We start from the raw sequence: 17,587 nt of genomic DNA, 5'->3' as shown, positions 1-17,587 counted from the left end.
AGATATGATTCGGGAGTCTTTGGCCAAAGCATATGAATATGACTTAGGAAGTCTGTTCCAAATCATATTCAATTGAATCATATAAAGAAGTATCACATTGGAAGTAGACATGAAACAAACTATCACTCAAACAATGTGATTAAGAGTATTGTATTAGAGAAGGACCGTATTGCATTGTAATTGTAACTGGATAGGTTCTCTAACCACTTCTAATTAGCTTGGGTAGCCATGACATACTGCTAGGTGTCACTCATGGTTTGTGAAAGCCCTGAAGATTAGCAAACACTAATCTTCAACAAAGGGAGAATTGAAATGTTGTTTCAATTCACAATCGATCGTTAAGAGTACAATCGCCCACTGCCTCACTAATTGGAACCTAATGGATCGTACACTGAGTAAGGATGAAAGTGAAGAAATATAAATGAGATGGATAAGCAATTAAATGGTTTAATTGAGAATGGCCAAGATTAATTAATTAGTTAATTAATTTTACGAAAGATTCGTATTGGGCTTTTAAGTTAGTTTTGGGCTTCGGGGTCCAAAAGGTTTTGGTCCACTAGGCCCATTATGTTTAAGTTGTATGACAACTAAAACAAGTATGGGCAAATAGCCCAATCACTTAAGATTGCCGGCCATAGCAAGGGTAGTGGGAAGTTTTGCTTAATTGCAAGTTTGCCACTCACCTAAGAAAAGAGATATAAAAGCATCTTTATAGCTTTTACCTCATTAGGGTTTTCTTGAGACAAAGATGAGAAACACTTTCTCTCTTTTTCTCTAAAGGAGGCCGGCCACTTAGAGAAGATATAGCTAGCAATCTTTTCTTCTCTAAGTGATCCATTTTCATCTTCACACCTCATCCTTGGTGTGGGGACTTAGAGACACCAAATCTTTGGTGTTTTTGGAGATCCTTTCCTCACATCCTCAAGGAGCAAAGGAGCATAAAAAGGTAGAAAATCACAAGGAGGATCCAAGGAGCTAGGAGGTGACTTGAAGGCCCTCCACTTGGGTGAATCCCTTGTGTAAACAAGGATGAGCTTCAAGGGTAATGAATCTCTAAATCCTTCCTTCTCTTTAATGTTGTTGAAGAGTCTCTTGGTTCACCATTCACTAGGCTTTGAAAGTCATGGGTTTTAGAATTGTTTTTTAATGCATGCCTACTTTAATATGCTAATAGTTTGCATATGTGTTCAAATATTCTCACATGTTCTTAGCTAGGACAAAATTTTTCCTTCAAGTGGTATCAAGAGCCTAGGTCTAGTTTATGGTGAATCCTTTTGGGTTTTGTGTTTTTCATGGTTTGTGATTTAAATGTTGTAAATGTTACAAGCTTTGTTCTTGCTTTTGAATATAAATTTTGCTTGAAAATTTAGCATCTCAAATGTTGTAGATGTAGTTCATATAAGCATGAATATTGGAACTAAAATTTGGTGCCATGTATGTGGGGAGATTCGGCCAAATCCAAAGGGTGGATTTTTGGATTCATGTTTGTCTTGTTAAAAGAGTTTTAAAGTGACTTTTGGAACCCCTAAGTACCCTAGGATGTTAACCCTCTTTTGTGTAGTGAAAATTTGAGTTTTATTGAGTGAAAACACTCATGGAGCTCTTATGAGTTTTCATGTGTGTTCTTCAATGTTCTTGATGTTCTTACCAAGAACAAAAAGTTTTGGTGTTTTGATTCAATATGTTTGTTGCTTTGAATAAAGTTTTGGTTTATGGATGATTGATGATGGATGATTTATGCTTTTATTGTTTGACAAAACATTTTTCTTACAACCCATCCCAATCAACTTTTCTTCACCTACCTATCCACTTGCACCAAACACTTTCAAATTTTGAATTTTTCACCAAAAACCTTTTCCCCCCCTCCTTTTTCACTACCAAAACCAGCCACCCCTTAGTAGGGATACTTTTAAGGCCCAAAAACGCTAAAGGAAAAATTGTTTTGCTCCTTTAATGAAGTTTTTATTATTGTTGAAATTTTTGGGTTCTAGTTGTAATTACATGAAGTTGTGGACTCTTGTGTTTTTGCAAAGTGACTCCAAAAGTTTATGTTTTAAATTTATGGCCCAATAGTTGTGGTCATTGTTTTTTGGCCTAAAAGATGATGAGAACAAAATGGTTTTGTCTCTTGAATGAGAATTGGATTTTCATTTCATTTAGTTCCATTTACATCAATTCTATGAATCCGAAAACCAATTGTTTAAGTTGCTTTCTTAGTTAATTTGATTGATTAAGAAAATGGTGATTATGAACCAAATGCCTCGATAATTGAGCTATGTGATTGGTCGCTTTACATTATGAATGCTTGGGTTAAGTAGTTTAGATTTGAATGTAATTTGATTAGTTCAAATTTGTTGTAAATGGACATAAGTCCATCTAATGTGTTGTAATAGGGCATAAGCCCTTCTCTTTATTTCAAGTATTCCTAATTGTTTATTTGTATGCAAATTGGAATAGTTGGGTCCAACGCCCAATAGGAAATAACGGTTTAATTAGATTAAACGCGTAACTAAAATCAACAACTACCTACCTTAGACCCAAGGTCCAACACAAGGCTCGTGTTGGATCAAATCAAACGGTTCATAATCATCCTAAGACCTAATATGACTATATAGTCCATATGAGGATGCAATGCATTCGTTAGTAGTTCCATATAGTCCCGCTTGTTTCAATCGAAATAGTGGGAGTATTATATACTACTAATTCATATTAACTTGGACCAATGGTTGTGATAGGCCCAAGTTCCTTTTAATAAGATTAAAATAAAATTGATGTAGCCCAACACTACTCCCTCAACAAAACGGATATTAAGTTGATAAGCGAGAGATGCTTTGAACATCTCTTCGTAGGCCTTCCACCATGGTGGGCCCCAATCGTTTCTGACTCCTACACCGGCTTCACCCTATCATGGGAAAGTTCAAAGTATGTGCTTACATTCAGGAGGAGTCCATATGTACATACATGATGTGGTGAGGTAGGCAACAAGGATGGCCGACATCATATCATTGTGAGGCTATTCTTGAACCCCTACACGAACTAGCATGGTGGGAATAACTTAACTAAGTGCAATGGTGCCAACATCATATCATTGTGAGGCATCATTCTCTAGAGGCCAAATTAGATGGGTAATTACAAGAGTTGTAAATGATTAAAGCGTTATTCTCTCATCATTATTTTTGCTAACCAACATCGTATCATCGTGAGGTGGGCTTGGTCATGGTGAGCCTCCCATACCCCGCTAAGAGTTCAACATAACTCTCGAATTCCATTGAGGGATGTGGAATTTGCCAAAAATAGTGGGTGGTACTATTTGATTTAAGACCCAATCAAGTAGTTTTAAAATCAACAATCTAATACGATTTCTGTTATGTTATGTAGTTAGCGACATGCCTAAAATTACACCCACCATTATACTTGACAAAAGGGGCCTTAGGGGCCAACGTTTCCTTGCTTGGTATTGCCACATTGAGAATGTCTCAAAGGCGAAAGACATATTGTATGTGCTTAAGCAATCCCCTCCTCATGTACCTCCTACGAAACTAGCTTCAAAGGAGGAGTGTCAAAATTATGATAGACACTATGAGGATGACTTACAAGCCAAATGCTTAATCCTCACTTCACTTAGTGAGGAGCTTATGAAGCTACATAAGCACATGGACACTTCTTGTGCCATGGTTGAAAGTTTGCATAAGATGCATGACATTGAGACTAGTAATGTATGATTCTCAAATGTTTGTAGTCTATTGAATGCCAAAATGGCAAAGGGGACATCAGTTCATAAACATGGACAAAAGATGGAAAGGATCTTTCAAGATCTTGAGAGTTTAGGAACTTCCATCGATGGGAAAATGGCCCAAGACTTTTTCCTTGCATCTCTCTCGGATGATTTCACTAAGTTTATTGTAAACTATAAAGTGAATAATTCGATCATACTTTTACCGAGATGATTGACATGTGTTGTAAGTTTGAACAGGGTTTCAAAAAAGACAGTGGGAGTGAGAATGCAATCACAAGGAAAAGGTTACATAAGAATAAGGCAATAAAATCCAAAGGAACATGCTTTCATTATGGAAAGGATGAACGTTGGAAGAAGAAATACAGGGTGCGCATTGCGAGCCTTATGACACGAACTTTAGAAGGGACTATTTCTGTCATAGAGAGTGCTTTTACAGTGAGCTCCAATTCCTGGATATTTGATTTAGGCGCTAGTCAACATATCTGCAATTCGTTGCAGGGACTAACAAGGAGCAGGACACTGTGCAATGGGAAGATGATTGTGCGAGTTGGGAACGGCACTAAGATCTCTACAAAAGCAATAGCCACCTACATGCTTAAACTACCCTCTGGGGAAGTCCTGGAACTTAAAAATTGTTTATATTTTCCTTCATGTATAAAGAATTTGATTTCTATCTCTAAGCTTTTACGAGATGGGCACTCAATATTGTTAGACAAAATGAGTTGCACTTTATACTTGAACGGTCGTATTATCTCTCATGGTAATATGATAGAGGGACTTTTTCACCTAGAGACAAGTAGTGGGATGCACTGTATAGAAAGCGGGAATACCTCAAAACCCAAAAGGGCTAGAGAAGAAGTTAACCAAGAAAATATGTGGCATCTTAAACTTGGACATGTGAACCTTGATAAGATTCGCAAGATGTCGAAAGACGGATATTTCCGCCCATTAGGTTATGACCAAATGGGTACTTGTGAATGTTACTTACAAGGGAAGATGACCAAATCTCCATTTACTGGGAAAGGAGAGCATGCCACTGATATTCTAGGGTTAATCCACACTGACGTATGTTGACCTATGTCTCCTACGTCGAGAGAAGGCTTCTCCTACTATATCACATTCACCGACGATCACTCTCGGTTTGGCTATGTGTATCTTATGAAGTACAAGTCAGAATCCTTTGAAAGGTTTAAAGAATTCAAGAATGAAGTTAAGAAGCAGGCTAGGAAACAGATAAAGATCCTAAGATCAGATCGAGGGGGAGAGTATCTAAGTAGCGAGTTCCTAGATTATCTCAAAGAGTGTGGAATAATATCACAGTTGACTCCACCAGGAACTCCATAACTTAATGGAGTTTGTGAAGCATATGTCAAGAAGCTTGAAGCGATATCAGTTAGGTGCTATTTTGTGGGATATCCTAGAGAAACTATGGGATATGAGTTCTACCATCCTGACGACCAAAAAGTCTTTATCGCCAGAACTGCTAAGTTTCTAGAGGATGAATTTGTTCTTAAAGAAACTATAAGTAAAACGATGGAAATTAATGAGATTAATGATGAACCACAAACAAGCACTCGACAAGTTGACAACCCTGTTCCTGAACCCCTAGCTCCACGTAGATCTGAAAGGGTTAGCAAGCCACCTAAGAGGTATGGCTTAGATAATGACTTTGGGGAATTGCACCTTCTAGGTGACAATGACACAAAGGAGGACCCTAGGGACTACACTAAAGCAATGTCCGACATTGACTCAAAGAGATGGCAAGAGGCCATGAAATCTGAGATGGATTCCATGTATCAAAATCAAGTCTGGACTCTTGTAGACCCTCCAGAGGGTATAATACATGTTGGAAACAAATGGGTCTTCAAGAGGAAGCTAGGCGTTGATGGGAACGTGGAAACTTATAAGGCTAGACTAGTAGCTAAGGGTTATAGGCAACGAGAAGGGATTTTGCTTGCTATGATTAAGTCCATTCGGATTTTGCTTACTATAGTTGCGTACCATGATTATGAGATATGGCAAATGGACGTGAAGACGACCTTTCTCAACGGCTACCTAGAGGAAGAGCTCTATATGACTCAACCCGAAGGTTTCATGTCCAAGTCTGAAAAGACTAAGGTATGCAAGCTTCAAAGGTCCATTTATAAACTTAAGCAAGCCTTCAGGAGCTGGAACATTCGTTTTGATACTGAAATCAAATCGTTTGGTTTTTCTCAAAACGAAGACGACAATTGTGTTTATCAAAAGGTCGTTGGGGATGCAGTTGTATTCTTAGTGTTATATGTAGATGACATATTACTATTCGGGAATGACACTGCAGTATTTTCTTCTGTAAAAGTGTGGTTGTCCAAAACCTTCCACATGAAAGATTTAGGAGATACATCTTATGTACTTGGGATAATATCGTGATAGATCCAAAAAATTAATTGGATTATCCCAATCTATGTACATAGATAAGGTGCTAAGTAGGTTCCAGATGGAACAATCTAAGAAAGGTCTTCTTCCTGTGAGACATGGAATTCACCTTTCTAAGTCCATGGGACCTAAGACTCCTGAAGAGATACGGTAGATGAGTGCTATTCCTTATGCTTCCGCCATAGGAAGTCTCATGTATGCCATGATATGCACAAGGCCTTATATCGCATATGTTGTGAGCATTACTAGTCGATATCAATCTAACCCAGGATCAGAACACTGGGCAGCTGTCAAGACGGTCCTTAAGTACTTAAGAAGAACTAAGGACATATTCCTCGTTTATGGAGGAGCAACAGAGTTGTGCGTGGAAGCCTATACAGACACAGATTTCCAATCTAACATCGATGATAGAAGTTCCAACTCCGGATATGTATTCACTCTAAATGGTGGGGCTGTTAGCTGGAAAAGCAAGAAACAAGATGTAATTGCTGATTCCACGATAGAGGCAGAATATGTCGCTGCAGCTAAAGCCGGCAAATGAGCGTTCTGGATGAAAAAGTTCATTACTGAACTTGGAGTGGTTCCAACCATTACATCACCAGTAACTTTGTACTGTGATAATAGTGGGGCGATAGCTCAAGCCAAGGAACCCAGGGCTCATCAAAAGAACAAGCATTTTGATAGGAGCTTTAATATCATTAGAAGATATGATGCCGAAGGGAAAGTCAACATCCTCAAGGTTGCCTCAGCCGATAACGTAGCAGATCCACTGACAAAGCCAATGTCTCAAATCCAACTTGACCGCTATATGGAAAAGATGGGCATTAGATACATGGGAAGGTGGCTTCGAGTGCAAGTGGGAGATTGTTGGAAGTATGCCCACAAAGCCACTCATTTGATGTAATAGCTTTTGGAATACTTATTGTATTAAACTATTATATATTTAATAAAGGGCAAAGCTTATTGTTAATCATTATTTATTGTATCATGTGTTTAAGCAATAAGGGAATCCAAGGAATGTATTTGCTCTAAGAGATAAGTGATTTAAGTAAGTTAGATTAACAAGACCTTTCTCTTATGTTCATTCCTAAAACATTCCTAGCCATAGGATTGCCAATTGGGCATTGACAATCCGCTAAGGTTAGTATGTGTTATGTCAACTCAAGCGTGAGTATGACTAGTCTCAACTCATTTAATGTTGGACACTAAGACAAACACATAGGTGCTCGAAAGAGTAATCCAGTACACTGAACAACGATCAAAAGAGAGTTCGAACATACATGTCATATAAGAACTCGTTAGTTGCAATATGCAAAGTAGTCCTTTGACCTGAGACATCATAGATGTCTAATGGTTAGGTCTTTGATCTTTGATCATGTCAAAGGCATTCCATCGAAAGTGTCCACGGCATTGTTGGGGTCAAGCTATCTAGTCATGTAGGCATATGAATGCACAACAAGGGATCTCTGACCTTCCATGGTGGAAGGAGAATACTCTAAGATATGATTCGAGAGTCTTTGGCCAAAGCATACGAATATGACTTAGGAAGTATGTTCCAAATCATATTCAATTGAATCATATAAAGAAGTATCACATTGGATAGTAGACATGAAACAAACTATCACTCAAACAATGTGATTAAGAGTATTCTATTAGAGAAGGAACATATTGCATTGTAATTGTAACTAGAAAGGTTCTCCAACCACTTCTACTTAGCTTGGGTAGCCATGACATACTCCTAGGTGTCACTCATGGTTTGTGGAAGCCCTGAAGATTAGCAAACACTAATCTTCAACAAAGGGAGAATTGAAATGTTGTTTCAATTCACAATCGATCGTTAAGAGTAATAATCGCCCACCGCCTCGCTAATTGGAACCTAATGGATCGTACACTGAGTAAGGATGAAAGTGAAGAAATATAAATGAGATGGATAAGCAATTAAATAGTTTAATTGAGAATGGTCAAGATTAATTAATTAGTTAATTAATTTTACAAAAGGTTCGTCTTGGGCTTTTAAGTTAGTTTTGGGCTTCGGGGTCCAAAAGGTTTTGGTCCACTAGGCCCATTATGTTTAAGTTGTATGACAACTAAAACAAGTATGGGCAAATAGCCCAATCACTTAAGATGGCCGGCCATAGCAAGGGTAGTGGGAAGTTTTGCTTAATTGCAAGTTTGCCACTCACCTAAGAAAAGAGATATGAAAGCATCTTTATAGCTTTTACCTCATTAGGGTATTCTTGAGACAAAAATGAGAAACACTTTCTCTCTTTTTCTCTAAAGGAGGCCGGCCACTTAGAGAAGATATAGCTAGCAATCTTTTCTTCTCTAAGTGATCCATTTTCATCTTCACACCTCATCCTTGGTGTGGAGACTTAGAGACACCAAATCTTTGGTGTTTTTGGAGATCCTTTCCTCACATCCTCAAGGAGCAAAGGAGCATAAAAAGGTAGAAAATCACAAGGAGGATCCAAGGAGCTAGGAGGTGACTTGAAGGCCCTCCACTTAGGTGAATCCCTTATGTAAACAAGGATGAGCTTCAAGGGTAATGAATCTCTAAATCCTGCCTTCTCTTTAATGTTGTTGAAGAGTTTCTTGGTTCACCATTCACTAGGCTTTGAAAGTCATGGGTTTTAGAATTGTTTTTTAATGCATGCCCACTTTAATATGTTAATAGTTTGCATATGTGTTCAAATATTCTCACATGTTCTTAGCTAGGACAAAATTTTTCCTTCAGGGCAGCGGAGCCTCCAACTGCCCCTGGTGTTGACCTGCTAGTCTATGTTGCTCTTCAACATGTCTTGCTCGTCTGTGTCATGATTGTTATGCACGTAGTTCATGATGTGTTGCTCACCGTCGTGCCTAGCGAGGGCTGCCAGTGGAACCTGAGCTGGACTGCTCACGTGCTATTCTATGTGCATCATGTGGCTATGTATTGCGTTGCCTCATAGGAGTATCTCCCTTCAAGCCTAGCCTCGTGTGAACGCTTCTTTCGGAAGGTCTTGAGTGCTCATCGGAGTGCAGACCCAACCTCGAATGCACACTGACTTGTGAGCTGAGTCGGGAATGAAAGCTTCTCTGCGCATCTAAGCGGGAGAAGACGTTTCCCCGAGGGCCTAAATGAGAGTATACACTGCCCAAATGCTTGGTTCGTGATGGGCTGAGCGACTCTTTACCGGGACATCGCTAGAATGAGTCACATTCTTTTGCCCTTGTCCTGCTTCGGGATACCTCATCTAGGGCGCACTGCATCTCGATGTGCTCAAGAAGTCTGTTCACCAAGGTGGTTTGTTATACGAGGGCATTCGTCAAATTGGCGACCTACTAGGGCAAGGGATGCTCACCATTTTGATTGGAAGAGCTTGGATGATAGGCGTCTTCGTGTGTGGTGGAAGTATAGTAGACTGCAGGTACAAAACTTGAGCCTAAAACAGGCATTCCTTTAGAAAAGTGGGGTGTAAGTAACCCTTAGTTGATCGCGGGACCTGTGGTCAGAATCTGGATTGCTGGAGATGGCCTTGGAATGGATTGGGTAGCAAGTCGAATCATCAGAGCGAGTTGCAGGGAGTGTTGGACCAGCACCTGCTCATCTTAGATCTATATGGTCGTAGGCCCTCCTGGCCGTTGAGCTGCCACAGCTTGGCCTGCTAGCTGAATGGCTTGGGCTTGGGCTTGTTAAGCTGCCTGGTTGGTAGTAGCTGCCGTATTTTAGGTTCGGGTTTGGGCATGCTGTGCAACAAGGCCTACTGCTACATTAGGCTAGGCCTCCTGCCCAGGGCTTGCTGTGGCAGCTGCCAAGTTATGCGTCTCCTGCCCATGGGCTTAGAAGTGGACCTGGGCCTCCTACCTAGGGTTTGGTGGGAGTGGTGTCGTGGCCACTGGGTCACGGTGGTGCTGGTAAAGCTTATCATGCCGTTGCATTAAGCCTTGAGGATCTCCTTAGTGGGGCTATCTCCTCGTCTCCACTCTCTAGTCCAAATCCTTCCACATATGAGGTTCCGTTTGTCATAGTTTATGAATTTCCTACCATTGCATCCTTTCTCCAGGGATTGATCAAGAAAATTTTCTAAGAAAAATGAATTGATATGACATGTGAGAAATTCAACGTAACAGAAAATTCAAGAAACTAATGCGAAAGGCTTCTTCGAGTATTTTGAATCAGCTCTCAATGAAAGCACCAATTTGTCGATGCAAATTTCCGTCGTCTTCAATCTTGATGAAAATGCACCTGCAAAACAATCAACACCTTTGATCAAAGACCTAAGCCTCACATGCCTACGAGGTGGGGGGGGGTTAGGTCAACTGATCTCCAAGGCCTAAGTTAGTTTCTCTGAGAGACTAAAGTGTTTAAGGCTTTTGAGGGTTGCAAAAAGCTCTAAAATTTTGGTAGAATATAGGGTATTTATAGGTCTAGGGCCGGCCATATAGTGTTTAATGGAGAGATATTCTCTAAATATTCCCAAGATATTGAATATGAAATAATATCTTGAGATAATGGTGTAATTATCCTAATTTAAATAAATTAGGATTACTTACTTGATTGGAGTTATTCTTCAAGTAGGAATGTATTAAAGATATGATTTCGGTAATTAATCCTTATCTTTAATTCCTTGCCAAGGGCAGGTGAGCTGTGGGCAATTGTGTTCAGCTGCTGAGTCCTCCAGGGATGTGAGCTGCGCATGGGAGCGTCTGAGAAGCTTGCCCATTTATTGAGGACAATCTTGTCCTTCTTGAATAAAAGTCCACGTGTCGCCTCTAGAATTTTTGGGATTATTTTAGGCTCCACAAGCTATGCCTTCTTCTCTAAATTTATGGGTTTATGGATGATATTTTAAACCCTGTTATGAATCGATGCATGCATGTCTTCACCAACGACAAACTTCAGCGAACTGTCGTCGAGTTTGGAGTTAATGGGTGTCCTTAGTACCTCAAATCTCTCCCTCTATGTCTCGGTGATAGATTGGGTACAGTGTGGAACTCAATCTCGAGCTCTAACCCCTGCATGCATGTTTATACTCATTTCCCCTATTTTCTTACGACCTCAACAAATTTCAGGTCATTTTCCGGCCATTTCTGGCCACTTTTTGAACTCTAAATAGGTACAATCTTGTTCTACACTTTCCTAGCTTCATTTTGATATATTATGGGCAAAATTTGGTTGTGAAATGGGTCTGAACGGAGGGTTTGAATTCTCCCCAGATTTTCCGATGAAAATCAGCAAAAGAAGAAGAATGTAAAAAAAAAAACAAAAAAGAAGGGCCAACTGGATCCGTGGGCCAACCTGGTATAATAAAAATGGCCCAAACCTAGTCGGCCCAAACCCATTACCCCCTAACTCGGATTCAGATTTGAACCTAGGATCCAGCCCAGCCCAATTGCTAAAGGGATTTTAGAATATTCCAGCATATTCCTGGAGTATTCTTTGGAATATTTCTTGAAATAGTCTTTGTGTTAACTTTTTTGAAATTTTCTTGGAAACTCTCCTAGGTTAATTTCGATGCCCCGGGTCCATTTTTGACATCCATTTAGTGAAATTTCAACGTTTTAACGTAGTTGACCATCGGGGCGGCCCAGTAGACTTTTTATGGTTGATCGTTGACCTTTTCATTGACTTTTTACAAAATTTGCCCAGGCCTCTCTTAGCGTATTTCAACGCTCTGATTCTGAATCCGCACTCCGTTTTCCCAAACTTAGTCGTTTAAGTTGAGTTTTACTAATAGGTCCTAATAATGTGCTTAGGTGCGATTACTATCGAAGACTCCGGCTTTCCCAGCCCGAATGGATGTGACATTGCAAGTATCTATGAGCGAGTCTTTTCATTTTTACGTATATATATGTATATGTGATTTTTCACAACAACTGCTTTTACATACTATGATGTGACATGCCATGTTTAGCTTTACAAATAGACTTTCCGTACACTTTATGTTTTTTATTTGTGAGCATAAACTTGTGGCATGATATCCTTGCATTTTATCTGCTCATTATTACATGTTTGCACGGTGTCTCTTAGTTATTTGTACTATCATGGGCCAAGAACTAGCTTCATGTGTAGTTCACATGCACCGTTTACATTCACCTTAGATCCAGAGTTAGGTGCCAACCTATCCTTTTGTGTGATATTTTGGACTCATATGTGATGCGACTAGCATAGCTTACTTGTTGTAGTACTAGAATGTAAAACCTACACCCAACCTGTTCCATTATCTGATTATCTCTGCAATGGACTTGTGTGCCTACATAAATTAATGAGCATTGTTTTCTTGTGATATTGATTTGAGATTTAATGTTGAGATATCTTGTTGGAATACCCTACATCTTTTCACTCACTTTTGCTGCAGAGTACCATATTACATACTAATATTATATTATTTTTAGGAAACCATATACTTTTTTACAGCATTACACTTTTCGAAAATGTTTTACAAAACTTATTTTTCAGGTCCACTCACCCTTGTTTTTTGCCCCTCCAGGTTTTAGCGGCATAGCTCATGTTGTCGACAACTTTTAATGGCAAAAGCTGACATGTAGGAGGATCCCTCCTTTCAATATAAACATTCTAACTTTATCTTTCACTGCAATTTACTTATTCTCTAACATCACTTGTGTGATATGGATTCAATCCTGCTCACATGCGCACTCTAAATTAGTCCAACACATCGCACTATATTTTATGGCTTTGTCACCTTCTAGATGTAGGCCAACACATCGCGATTTCAGGTGTCCCAATGAACATTCCGGATCGTGGTGTGCCATCTCCTCTCTTTTTGTCCTCCCCCAAAATTCTAATGGCTAAAACGACTTATTTATACTACTACATAATTAAAATCCTTACCATAAAATATCTTCTAAAAACTAGGAAACATAATAAACTAAAATAAATTAGGAAACATAATCCTAACCAAATATGGGAAATCTGCCCAGCCACAAATCAGCCACCTTTTTGGATCTTCAGGGCTCCAAGAATTAAAGCTTGAGATGTTCCGAACCTAATTGCAGAAGGCCTCAAACCCAAAAGACATCATCTTGGATGCCAAAAAGCCCAAATAAGCCCAAAACGTTAGTTTGACAGCACTGCGCGCTGCTCATTTATTTCATCACCAGAAAATAACCGCTTGGTGGAAATATATGAAACTTTGCTATGAACAAGTTGAAAGACACACGAATATCTTCCAATTTGAATCACTCTAAAATTTGCCCGCTTCATCATGTTTTGCTCCAGAGGAGCTTGAATTTCCTACATTAAGAATACAAATCAAAATATCAAAATTCTCACAAAATAAGCACTAAATTATAACTAAGAATAGGGTAAAATATATTGTATAATATCAACTCATCAAATACCCCCAAACTTAGTTTTTTGCTTGTCCTCAAGCAAAACAAAACTAGAAAACAAAAATAAAAACTAACAAACTAGAAACTTAATTAAAACAATTTTCACTTTAAGTTGCAAGCCCTAGAAAATGTTAAAAATCAAAACATTTTTAAAAAAACTCCAACTAATCCCACTACAGAGTCTAAGCCATTTAGAATCAACTAGAAAATAATTCATGAACTTTTGTTGGTGTAAAGTTAACCAACATAGTCCTTAAGATGTGGAAAATAAATAGAAAGAAAAAAAAAACTACTAAGTCCTAAAATAAAAATGTAAAACAACAAACAAAGATAACGAAAATAAACTAGGATACTTTTTTTTTTAGAACAAGTACGATATCCATTGAAGATTGAAATACGTAAAAATCGAGGATAGTGTGCTTACACTGGGCCCCAATAAAAACCTTGCCGAGGCTTTCAACCCAATCGAAGGGAAAAAGAGTGTCCCGCACCAAAATTAACTACTAGTACTATCCTAAAAAAGAGTGTCCCGCACCAAAATTAACTACTAGTACTATCCTCTAATAACAAATCAGAAATTACATCAGGAGGCTCTTCGAACCAAGAAACTGCGTGATCAACAGTTAAACTAAACCTCGCAAGGCGATGAGCCACCTTATTTGTCTCTCTTCGACCAAATGTGATTTTTCATTGCTTGAAATCTTGCAGGAGCCGCCTTGTATCATCGAACATATGCCCGTAATGACCACTATACGCTACACCTTCATTTTGAATTGCATAAATCACCAGAAATGCATACCCTTCCACCTGGACTTGTTCCGTGACCCATCTACACAAGAACATAGCTACTGCTCTTGCAGCAACTGCCTCTGCGTGTAATACCGATCTTACACCTTCCTCCCTACTCACTTGTGCCGCTAGAAACCCTCCCTCCGAGTTTCTCACTACCATCCCACAACCTCTAGTTGATCTCTTCTCATCCCATGCTGCATCAAAATTACATTTTATCCACCCAGAAGCCAGAGACTGCCATTTATATATTCTTGCCGAGGATTGTTGCGGTGCCACATCATTCCATTTTTTAAATTTAGCTAGCCACGTTTGTACTTTGATTTGGGTATCCAATGGAGAAACATCAACACCATTCCAAATAAAATCATTATGTACCTTCCAAAAACTCCAAACAAGGACAAGTAGCAGCTCAAAGCTCTCCTTAGACACATTATGCGCCATATATTCCTTCCATCCTCCAAATCCCTCCTCACTTCGGTGAAACGAACGGAGTCCCAATGGACTTCTAAACCACACTGTTGCCGATCTAGGGCACATTAATAAAGCATATTCTATTGTCTCTGCTTCTTTATCACAAAAACCACAAGTATCCTCTGTTATTCAAATTCACTTTGGAAGGCAATGCATTCATATACCCACGCCATACATAAATCTTCATTTTCCTCGGAACTTGAGCTTGCCACAATGCTTTCCATAGGAGCTTTGTATCGACATTAATCACCAATCCCATAGGCTTATCACCACCCATTCCCTGACACGATCTCGCCACAAAGCACGCACTCTTAGTTGTAAACAAACCCTTAGGTTCTTTTTCCCAAATCATAGAATCAGTGGGGTAGAATAAACTCAAGGGTATGCTCAAAATCAAATTAGCTTCCTCCTCAAAGAACTAGCTACGAACTAAAGTGGAATTCCAACGGACCCCATCCTCCTCCATCATCAATGATCTCACCGTAAGCTCTGGGTGCACCCTCATCGGCTTGAGGCTAAGAACTTTATAGCAATGCTTTCATGGCAGCCAGTTACCCCCCCTAAATATGAATTCGTAGACCATCCCCCACCTTCCATCTCGCACCTCGACAAATAATTGTCCGAGATGCCACCACATTGCGTACATAAACCCTCAGACCTTCCCGAACTTGGAACTGTAAACACAAAATCAAATTTCAACTGTGATTTTAACCTCTCCATACGCTCATTCGAGCTTTTTGTTTCACACAGAAAAATCACCATAGGATTTTTAAAGAGAATAAGTTTCTTAAGCGCCCGAATTACCCAAAGGTTCCCAAGCCCCCGGCAATTCCAGTTAATACAACTCATTGGACTCGGCGGGTCTAATCTCTATCAACCTCCGCCATTGTGAAACTCATTGAAATAGAAGAAGCACGCTTCTTTGTGATCGAGAGTAACCCCTTCTCCTTTTTCTCACACTGTCCTATTTTTACGAACTTTGAGGGAGAAAACATCGGGTTTTTGGTTGCCTAGTTTTGTTCCTACGAGAAACCCTTCCTCCTGATCGATAACCCTATACAAAGCCGATGCTAAAGATAAACTGAGCTAAATTAAAAGGGTCAAAATCAATAGACCAGGGAGAGTCACCCTTTGCCATCACCTGATCTTCATTAACCCCACTTACCAAAGATAGAACTAAGGTCCCTTCACCACCCCCCTGCACCTCCTGCCTTCCTCCCTTATCTCCCACACTCGCTTCAATCTCAAACCCAAACAACCTTAATGGCTGCCTCATACCTGTCACTATATCTTCCCTCATATCCTTTATAAGGTCGAGTTGTTGTCTACCATGTTCCATCAGCATATAGGGTATCACTGCCATCTGATTTCCCCCGTTGTCCTGCTCAAATACTGCCTTATTCAAATCAGGTATTGAGAACATTCCTTGCCCCACTGTCCTCGTCTCTAATAGTTTGCCTCATTCCTCATCCAGTGGTTCATCCAGCTCCTCCGACGGTGAAGCCTTCCTTACCCAGCCACCCTTCTCATCTAAGCCAAATCGTCTCCCTATAGGACATCTATAGTCCTTATCCAGCATATTCGTTTAGAACCATCTACCATATGGTTTGGCCTTATCGGCCATTTGTTGTCCTTCATAGCACTCACATCGTTCTTCAACATGGTTCATCATTCCACATAGAAAGCAAGTGAGTGGTAATTTCTCATACCTAGCATCAATTTGCATCTACGTGCCTTCCAGTTGTATATTCACAAACCTTCTCGACGGTCTCTTCACGTCCAGTCGCACTCGTACTCGAAGAATACTACCAAATTGTTCCTCCATGTGACTTTGATCCGTTAGGATATATTCCCCAAACAAGTTGCCTAAAAACTTCCCCATAGGCCGAGTCAAGTAGCAGAGGGGTAATCCCTTGAACTGCACCCAAAATTCCTGAAAGTGCAGTGGGATCTGAGTTGGGTACGCCAAATTATTTGCCTCGCCAAGCACCAATAGATATTGCTTGTTATACAACCAAGGCCCTCCTCGAAGAATGGTGTTACATTCTTGCATGGAATTGAAACCAAATGCAAAACGATCATCCTCTAAATCTGTCACCACTACATTCACTTTAGGATGCCAAAGATTTCTCATGTCTTTTAAATCCTTCCTTGTTCACCGATTTGTGTGAGAGAACCCTTCCCATGAGAAAGACTCTCAAGGACTTCAACGTAGCGGTCTCCAACTGATCAACGATGATCAGTTTGTGTTCCTCCACCGTAATCGCAAAATGACCTGCAAACTTTGCCATTAGATCCTCCATGGCCATGAGACTGTTCATAATCAAACCCCAAGTTCGTGCGCCAACCAGAAAGCATCGTACGATACCTTTACGGATCCTTCCCCACACCATGAATTAAGCAGAAGCCCTTTGAAGCCCTATTAATGGCAGCCGAAAAAGCAATACGAAATCCTCCAATTTCTGTTCATCACCAACTGCTCTCCTAGGGTTCGAGAGGAAACCTAGAAAGCCTGCCTTGCCATGTGGCATAAATAAACTAGGATACTTAAAATAGGAAATAAAAATAGAAAACAATAAAATAATAATAATAATAACATAGAAAACAGAAAATAATATAAAACAATAAAATAATAATAATAATAATAACATAGAAAACAGAAAATAAAAGAAAACATAAGGAAACTGACATACTTGGGATTCAAAGTGGTGACTTGATACAAAGAAACAGAGGCGCTGGAAAAATATTGGCAAAAATAATGCACAAATGTGCGCTATTCTAGTCTCGAACTCCTGACTTAGAAGAACAATAAAAGGCACAGAGGCTTGCACGTGATGGAGC

This window comes from Malus domestica, chromosome 13 (assembly GCF_042453785.1).
Source record: "Malus domestica chromosome 13, GDT2T_hap1".
NCBI lineage: Eukaryota > Viridiplantae > Streptophyta > Magnoliopsida > Rosales > Rosaceae > Malus > Malus domestica.
The sequence above is the reverse complement of the archived record's forward strand: the minus strand, read 5'-3'. Positions refer to the sequence as shown.